At 44.6% G+C, this 8,831-nt stretch overlaps 1 pseudogene; it reads right to left on the bottom strand.

The window, feature by feature from the left end:
• Nucleotides 1-201: 201 nt before the first annotated feature.
• Nucleotides 202-905, bottom strand: LOC123067112 (uncharacterized; annotated as a pseudogene).
• Between the last annotated feature and the right edge of the window lie 7,926 nt (nucleotides 906-8,831).

Here is an 8,831-nt window from a genome sequence, read left to right as displayed (position 1 = left end):
TAGATAGTGATCAACTTGTTGTACAACAAGTGCAGAGCAGCTACACAAGAAAAATACAAGCTCACTGATACTAGTTGTGCACTTGTTTCTTTCATTCACCACTGCTCTGATCTGTAGTGAAAGCGAAAGCATGGCCAAAAGAAGTTAAAAAATGTTATTAGTTGTAAGAGGATAGAGATGCCACTGGATCTCAGAATAATATCAGATCAGGTTGTTGAAGACGTTGATGAAGATGTTGTCATTGGTGACGGCGTCGATCTGCAGCCCCGGGAACTGCATGTTGATCAGGATCCCCTGCACTGCCGCCAGCTTAACTCAAGGCTGCGGTGGGTTTCCATGGCCGGGCTGCACCCCGTCGCTTGTCACTGTTCCTCCTCTCCTACCTGCAGAGACAGAGACGGGGGTGAGAGGGAGGGGGAGATTGAGCCACCTGTTGTACCAGGATTACACAGCAAAGCAAGAAATAACCACACATTTCCTGCTAGAGATTCATGGGAGCCGCACTCACCAGCCTGCCCCTGCTGAAGGTGAAGTCCTCGATTCCGTGGCCACTGAAGAAATCCGCCACCTCCTGCAGCACCGGCGGCTTGTCCAGGTCGAACTCGTGTGTGCATATGGAACACCTACGAACCACGCAGAAGAAGAGTCAGCTCACACGCACGCACGTACAGAAGTGGTACACAATATCTGGTTGAATCAAAGGAATCGAAGCGGCGAGAACCGAACTGTTGGAGAGACGAGATCGACAGATCACTCACGTGGTGGAGGTCGGCCTTGAGGGGCGCCATGGCCTCTGGGGATGACGAGGCCGCCATCGTCACCGCGGAGGCAGTCACCCGCGAGGGAGGCCGGCAGGCTTGGCCTAGACATGCTTGACCTTGGAGAGGATCTCCCGCGGCCGCCATCGCTGATCCTGCTACTGGATCCGAGCTTCGGGGATTGGGGATTGGGGATCGGGGAGACGAACCCCTAGCTGCAGCGGAGGAGGAAGAAGAGCTGGGAGCGGGAGCGAGGTTCGGGTGCAGCGCGAGGGAAGGAGGGCGCCGCTGGTGACAGAAAGGAAGGAGGGTGCCGCCGGTGATAGTGCGAGGGAAGGAGGCCGCGGCGCGAGGGGTGAGGGAGAGGCCGATCTGGATCGGGGACAGAGAGACGGAGGCGGCGGGCGGAAGGAAGGGACGAGAGGTGAGAGAGAGGTAGGGTTTGGTGCGGTGGGTTTTTTCCCTTTCTTTGCATGGACGGATGGATGGATGTTGGATTGCTAGCAATGGATGGTAGGATGTCTGCCATCTCATCGATCCGTGCCACAAACGATTCCACCAATCACAATGTAGTACACACTTTGACGATTTTATAACCATCTAAATTGGTCGTAATCAAATAAATAATATGCTAAATCATGTCACCTATTTTATAACATCATAGAATTAGAAAAAAAATAAGAACAATAGCATCGTGTCACAAGTAAGACTTGTTTTCCAGAAAAATAACAAACCTGGAATAATACAAATATCTTTAAAAATTGATCTCAAAAATGAGTTTTATTTGCAAAAAAACATTTTCTACCTTTGGAGTGTCGAAAATGGTATATATTTTTTGTAGCACTTACCAATATTTGTTGCAAAATGGCACCACTCTATTTTTCAATAATATTAGATCATATTTTAGGTACAATTGACCAAATGCTTGTGTCTCAATAGCTGTTTATCCACCTCTCGTCAATAATTGAGGAGGTTTTTCAAGTGCCCATTTTCCATTTTTCGAGTGCCCAAAAGGAGGTCTTTTTGTGAAGAACCTACCAAATAATTGTTGCAAAATTGGACCAAATCATTTTTCTAAAATACTAGGCCATATTTAATGCACAATTGGCCAAATGGTTGGGTGTAAAAAGTTTTGATCCACCTCTCGTGAAAAAGACAAATTTTCGCCGATTCAGCTGGAAGCGGGTCAAATTTGAACTGTAGGTACCCTGTAGTTTGCTCTTTTATTTTTTCCAAAAATCAATTCTCGGTACATAAGTATCTATTTAATCAGAGAAACACCAAAAAAAATCCAAGATTCAACCACTAGCTAGGAATGGTCATTCCCGCTGTTTTGACCGTATTTTGAAACGGGCATAAAAAATTCAAAAAAAAATAAAAAATTGGGAAACCTTCACATTGTGTCATTATATGTGGCCAAGTTCCCAGGAAAAATAACAACTTGCAATACAGCAATTATTTTAAAAAAGTGTTCTCAGAAACGAGCTATCACGTGTGGAGATCGAGGGCTTTCAAGCCAAATGATCAATCTTATAGCCACATTCATGGCATAGTTTGTCCAAATGATCTCATATTCTGCACAAGGGTGCATATTGGAATGGCAAACAATTTTGCTTAAGGAAGTTTTCATTTTCTTTGGACGAAAAAACCATTTTCCATTTTTCGAGTGCGCAAAAGGAGTTCTTTTTGTGAAGAACCTCCCAAATAATTATTGTAAAACTGGACCAAATCATTTTTCTAAACTACTAGGCCATATTTAAAGCACAAATGACCAAATAGTTGGGTGTCAAAAGATTTTATCCACAACTGGTAAAAAAGACAAATTTCGCTGATCCAGCTGGAAGCGGGTGAAATTTGAACTGTAGCTGCCTCATAGTTTGCTATTTATGTTTTCCAAAAATCATTTCTAGGTACATAAGTATCTATTTTATCATAGAAACACCAAAAGTTTTCCAAGATTCAACCACTAGCTAGGAACGGTCAAGCCCGCAGTTTTGACCGTATTTTGAAACGGACATAAAAAATTCAAAAAAAATCAAAAAATTGGAAAACCTTCGCATTGTGTCATTATATGTGACCAAGTTTCCAGGAAAAATAATAAACTTGTAATACGGTTAATATTTTAAAAAAGTGTTCTCAGAATTGAGCTATCATGCGTGAAGATTCATGGCTTTCAAGCCAAATGATCAATCTTATGACCACATTCATGGCATAGTTTGTTCAAATGATCTCATATTGTGCACAAGGATGCATCTTGGAATTCCAAACAATGTTGCCTAAGGGAGTTTTCATTTTCTTTGCACGGAAAATTCATTTTCCATTTTCCGAGTGCCCGAAATGAGGGGTTTTTGTGAAGGAACTACCAAATAATTGTTGCAAAAATGGACCAAATCAATTTTATAAGATACTAGGCCATGTTTAATGCACAGTTGACAAAATGGTTGGGTGTGAAAAGTTTTGATCCACCTCTGGTGAAAAAGACAAATTGTCGCCGATTCAGGTGGAAGCGGGTCAAATTTGAACTGTAGTTGCCTCATAGTTTGCTATTTATTTTTTCCAAAAATCATTTCTAGGTACATAAGTATCTATTTTATCATAGAAACACCAAAAGTTTTCCAAGATTCAACCACTAGCTAGGAACGGTCAAGCCCGCCGTTTTGACCGCATTTTGAAACGGGCATAAAAAATTAAAAAAAATTAGAAAATTGGAAAACCTTCGCATTGTGTCATTATATGTGACCAAGTTTCCAGGAACAATAATAAATTGTAATACGGTAATTATTTTAAAAAAGTGTTCTCAAAAATGAGCTATCAAAAGTGAAGATTCATGGCTTTCAAGCCAAATGATCAATCTTATGGCCACATTCATGGCATAGTTTGTTTAAATAATCTCATATTGTGCACAAGGGTGCATCTTGGAATTCCAAACAATGTTGCCTAAGGGAGTTTTCATTTTCTTTGCACGGAAAATTCATTTTCCATTTTCCGAGTGCCCGAAATGAGGTTTTTTTGTGAAGGAACTACCAAATAATTGTTGCAAAAGTGCACCAAATCAATTTTATAAAATTCTAGGCCATGTTTAATGCACAATTGACAAAATGGTTGGGTGTAAAAGTTTTGATCCACCTCTGGTAAAAAAGACAAATTTTCGCCGATTCAGCTGGAAGCGGGTCAAATTTGAACTGCAGCTGCCTCATAGTTTGCTATTTATTTTTTATTAAAATTATTTCTAGTTAAATAAGTAACTATTTAATCAGAAATACATGGTTTTATGGCGAGACATCGACGTTTGGACGGTAGCCGAGGGCCCCAACTCTAGAGCGCGTAAGGTCGCATGCCCGCCGCGTGGTCACCGCGTGACCGTGGTGTTGCCATGTGTTCTGGGCGGCCTAGGCATGTCTAGTGGGTTGGGCACTCCCCAGGTAGGTGCTAGGAAGAAAATCACAACATAAGATTCTCACGAGGAGACCGATCGATGCTCAAACATTAATAAGCAGCCAAGTGTTTGATTTGCAGTACGGGAATTGAACATGGCTAATGGGCGTGAGTTTTGGCTGAGGATGATCAGTTACTAAGAAGACCGTCTTCACAAATTTTCACCTCAAAAGGAGGAGCCTAGGTGGTACTTGCTTTACAAAGTACCACACTGGACATAAATACAAATGTTGAAGCTGGCCTCAAAATAATGAATGGATTGAGTTAGCATTTGGTGGAGGATGGTTATTTGGGCATAGGAAAGCACTGTAGAAAATGGATACCATTTGGACATGCCAAAGTGGTACTTCCTTCACAAAGTGCTGCTCTGATTAGAATAGGAAAATGAATATTTTTGAATTATTTTTGAACTAGGCAAGGAAGGTTTTTACATATTTGACGAAGATATGACCCAAAGAATTTATGTGATTTTTTGGGAATTTTGGGAATAACAGAAATATAGGTTGCTTCACAACCTAAGGCAAAAACCGCCACATGGACATGACACATAGGCAAAACTGATGAGATGGCGCCTAGTCATCACAACCCACCCCAATCTACAAGGCTATGACCATCTATATTGGTCATTAACAACTAGAAATAAGGCAGCGGACTAGCACTGTTTGCTTTGTGACCTTTTCGTGTAAGGAAATTACGACCTTTCTGACCCAAATGGTCGCAATGGTTTAGGGTTTGGAGCCCCTCGAACAGCTTTTGACCAATTGGTCTGAAATGGTCATAGATCTATGACCAATTCTTCCAGGGTCACTGACAAAAGGTCATTAGTTGACATATTTCTTGTAGTGCCTCGGCCTGATCCCGCAACCTGCACCTGGGCCACGCCCACCAGAGCCGCTAGGACCTAGGCCCCACGCCCCACGCTGCACCAGCGCACGCACCCAGCAAGCCTCTTGCCGTGTCGATAGGGTTGTTGCTCACACGCGTTACGTACGCCGCCGCCGAGTCGATCGATCTCTCCGAAACAGAATCCTTGTATTTCTCGTGTACACGCGCTGCACGATACATGATGTATGCCTCATGCCGACACGGTCGTTCCCTTAGAGCTCGATCCGATCTCGTCGACTGCTTCCGATCGCTTTTCACCTGACGATCTCCGAACTGTAGAGGCCCTTCTTAAATCTTGTGAACCCGCACGTTCACCATGACCATCCACCAGTCTTCGTCGCTTCCTCTAGATCAACAACTGAGCTTCGAATCAAACATTGCTCATGATACCACTTGTTAGAATAAATCCGGTGCCACCGTCGATCTATTGAGGACCAAGCCAGCACACAAGCACGACACCAAGATTTGTTAACGAGGTTCACTCACATGGGACCTGGGCCCCAGAAGTACAAGGTACATAGGGTAGCAGTTGTGTCCTAGTAGGACACTTGTATCCTAGGCCTCTTATATATAGCGAGGGTAGACACACGATGTAACCTATGCCAGCATAATAGCACGGGCACGCGGGGGAACCGGTGGCGTGTGCCGGCGCCCGGGCGGCCAGGGTGCAGTATTGTGACGGTATCATGGAGAGGAGCACCCGTAGTCATGCCCCGGTATGTAGCCATATCGGCGAACCTCGTTAACAAATCTCGGTGTCGTGATTGTCTGATTGCTTGGTCCTCGGTAGATCGACGGTGGCCTCGGATTTATTCTAACAATATCTAAAGTTGCCTTTCACCCCTTCCCTGTTCAAGTGCTCCTCCTGTGGCCAGCAGTGTTGTTGCGAATATTGTGGCGCTACAAGTTGAGTCTTTGTTGAGAAGACCGGGTCACGGCAGTCTTACTTGATTGATCCTGGATGCAGTCTGATCAAGAGAGCACTGCGTCGGTCAAGGTGTTGTGGATGCTCTTAGGTTTTCCAGCCTAACAGTTTCTTGGAATTTACTAGGTAGAGGCTGATTGGGTTAGAAAACAGTTGCTCGCCGTTTTCATTAATTTAGAGTCATGCGTGTTAGTGCATACATGCATGCATTCCTCATGCGTGAATAGAATGCATGACCCGGCATGTGATGCATGAGAAAAGTAATATATACAGTAGAATATCTCTAACGAATTGCATGAAAGCAAGCATTAGTGCACCCATAACCCACAAGCTAGAGCCGCGTGGCTGCTATATATAGAGTTCATCACAAGTAAGCGTCTCCCGGTCCTTACACTCCAGTAGTAAGCCAGCTGGAAAACCTACTGTTATGAAGAGTAGCTATATTTTTCTCGAGATGAAAGCATGTAATCATGATCTCAAAACCATCATTGCTCAATCATATCAATTATTGGTAGGCACAAAACTACTGATATGAAATTTTGGAGCGAAACAAATCAGCTAGTCCATGGAGCTGAGCAGCGATGTCACGCCCTAAAACAGCCTATACGAGCTAGGCCTAGCCTCACCATCGTTGGCGACACCAGTGTCTGGTTGTATGATCACCGCTGAGATGGTGTGATGTAGCTTTTGCCAGACACAGTGGCTGAAGAGATGGCGTTGCAGAGCGCCGAAGTGCACCCTACCACGTTGTACGTGGAGGACACACTGGGGTGGAAGAATTGACTTGAGCATCCGTTGATTCAAGGATCACATCCAACCCAAGACAAGGGCAATGCGGTACCAACAACCACATTGTGAGCTTTTGCCGGCATCCCGAGCAGGATCTCATGGAAGGCCGTTGATGAAGCTCAGACCAGAGGCATTGGCATCATCCACAGCGCAGTGGGTGTGTTACTGTGGAAGCGTTGAAGGAGAGGGGCGTACTGGCCGCACGAAGACAGGGGCGTACAGGTGCCCCCAGTGGAGCTGAGTAAGGCGAATCGCCAACGTGCTCTAGATGTTTCATCGGTCCAAGTTACCTGAATGTAACATGTGTAGTCAGATTAGACTAAAGTGCTCTAAATTCTCTATTCAAGAGATTCCAACACATCATGCATTCGTGATACATAAAGAAAAATAATGATTAGACTAGCGCTCAGCTTTAGCTTCTTGATTATACGAAAGCCTAGTGTTTTCACGTCTAATAATTTTGCCGTGGTAGCTTGGTTTTATTCAAAAAATTTAAAAATTGTTTGAATTGCTTACTACATGTATCACGTGGTATAAACGTCATCCTAATTAGAAAATGGTAGCCGATGGAACTCAGTAGGATGATTTTAGAAAAGATCAACCGCCTAAACAACCATTTGATTCAGATGTGTGTGGCCGTTAGATTTAGCAGTCTCATAGCAGAGCGTCTTCCTATTCTCACTTTGCATCCTCCTCTCGAATCATCCACCAGGGAAGCCGCCGATGCTACGTCACAGCACCGTAGCAGAGGCCTACAAGTGCTGCATGGCATCACCGACAACAACCTGGCAAGCACCGCACCGTTGCATCTGTTTCTCTCTACAGCGTCGCAACCGCTGGATCGCAACTCTGGCGGTCTAGATGACGGTGGCATTGCAGCTCCGGCGGCTTCCGGCCGCTGCATCGCAGCTTGGGCGCATCGGTATCAATGCTCACTAGATAGCAGCTCCCGCAGCTTCGACACATCGGCATCAATGACCGTTGCACGTACTTCTGGTGGCTTTACTACTGCGGCATAGCACCTTCGGAAGCATCGACGACCATTGCATTGTAGATGTTGTGGCATCAACAACTGATGCATTGCAACAATACATCTAGCGCATCGTAGGGGGGCTTGGGCTGCATCGCTCATGGCACTACTAGGAAAAGGCCTGCTAGTGGCGCACCTGTTTTGGCTACTAATGGCGCACTACAGGTGCGCCACTAGCATTACGCCATTAGAATTTAATACTAATGGCGCACCTCTGGTGCTCCATTAGTATACCAGATACTAATGGTGCACCAGGGAGTGCGCCATTAGCATATCACACGGTGCGCCATTACTATCTGACTTAGTAATGGCGCACCACATGGAACTGCCCCATTAATAACAATATTTTTTCAAAAAAAATTAGAAATTTTTTTTTCGTTTTTTTCTTAATATCAGGTCGCTATGGCTTAACCTCGGGTCAATATGCTTAATCCCAAGTTAAATCGTACTAAGTGGTCAAATCGCACTATCCCCTGGTGCGCCATTATTAGTTTTTAAAAAAAATGTTAGTAGTGACGCACCGTGGATGTGGTGCGCCATTAGTATTTGGACACTAATGGCACCAACATATGATGCGCCATTAGTATATAGTAGTGGCGCACCACATGTCTGATGCGCCATTAGTGTCCATATCATCTATAGCCCTTTTCCTAGTAGTGTGGCGGAGAGTGAGCAAACGTGTTCGGAGGGAAGAAGTAGAGAGAAGGGATCATGACATGGGAGAGAATGAAAAATGGGTGGCTAATAGCTTGTGTTGGAGATAAAGAAGGGTGGCTCATGACATCGACCACAGGAAGACCAAGGTGAATGTGTTCATCCATCCTGATGATGGGACGACAGAAGATGGCGGCGACGAATTCCAGAGTGTGCACATGCAGTGCACACCGAGGGTCTCCTAGCCCGGCTGGTGCTCTCAACTCACTGTTGGGCAGCATGGTGAGGTCACTGTATTAGCTGGTGTGCGCTTGGTGCGAGGTCTTTATAGTGAGATATAAGAAAAATGAAAAAT

This window comes from Triticum aestivum, chromosome 3B, assembly GCF_018294505.1.
Source record: "Triticum aestivum cultivar Chinese Spring chromosome 3B, IWGSC CS RefSeq v2.1, whole genome shotgun sequence".
In the NCBI taxonomy this organism is placed as follows: domain Eukaryota; kingdom Viridiplantae; phylum Streptophyta; class Magnoliopsida; order Poales; family Poaceae; genus Triticum; species Triticum aestivum.
Note: the sequence above shows the minus strand (reverse complement) of the source record. Positions and strands in the feature narration are given on the sequence as shown.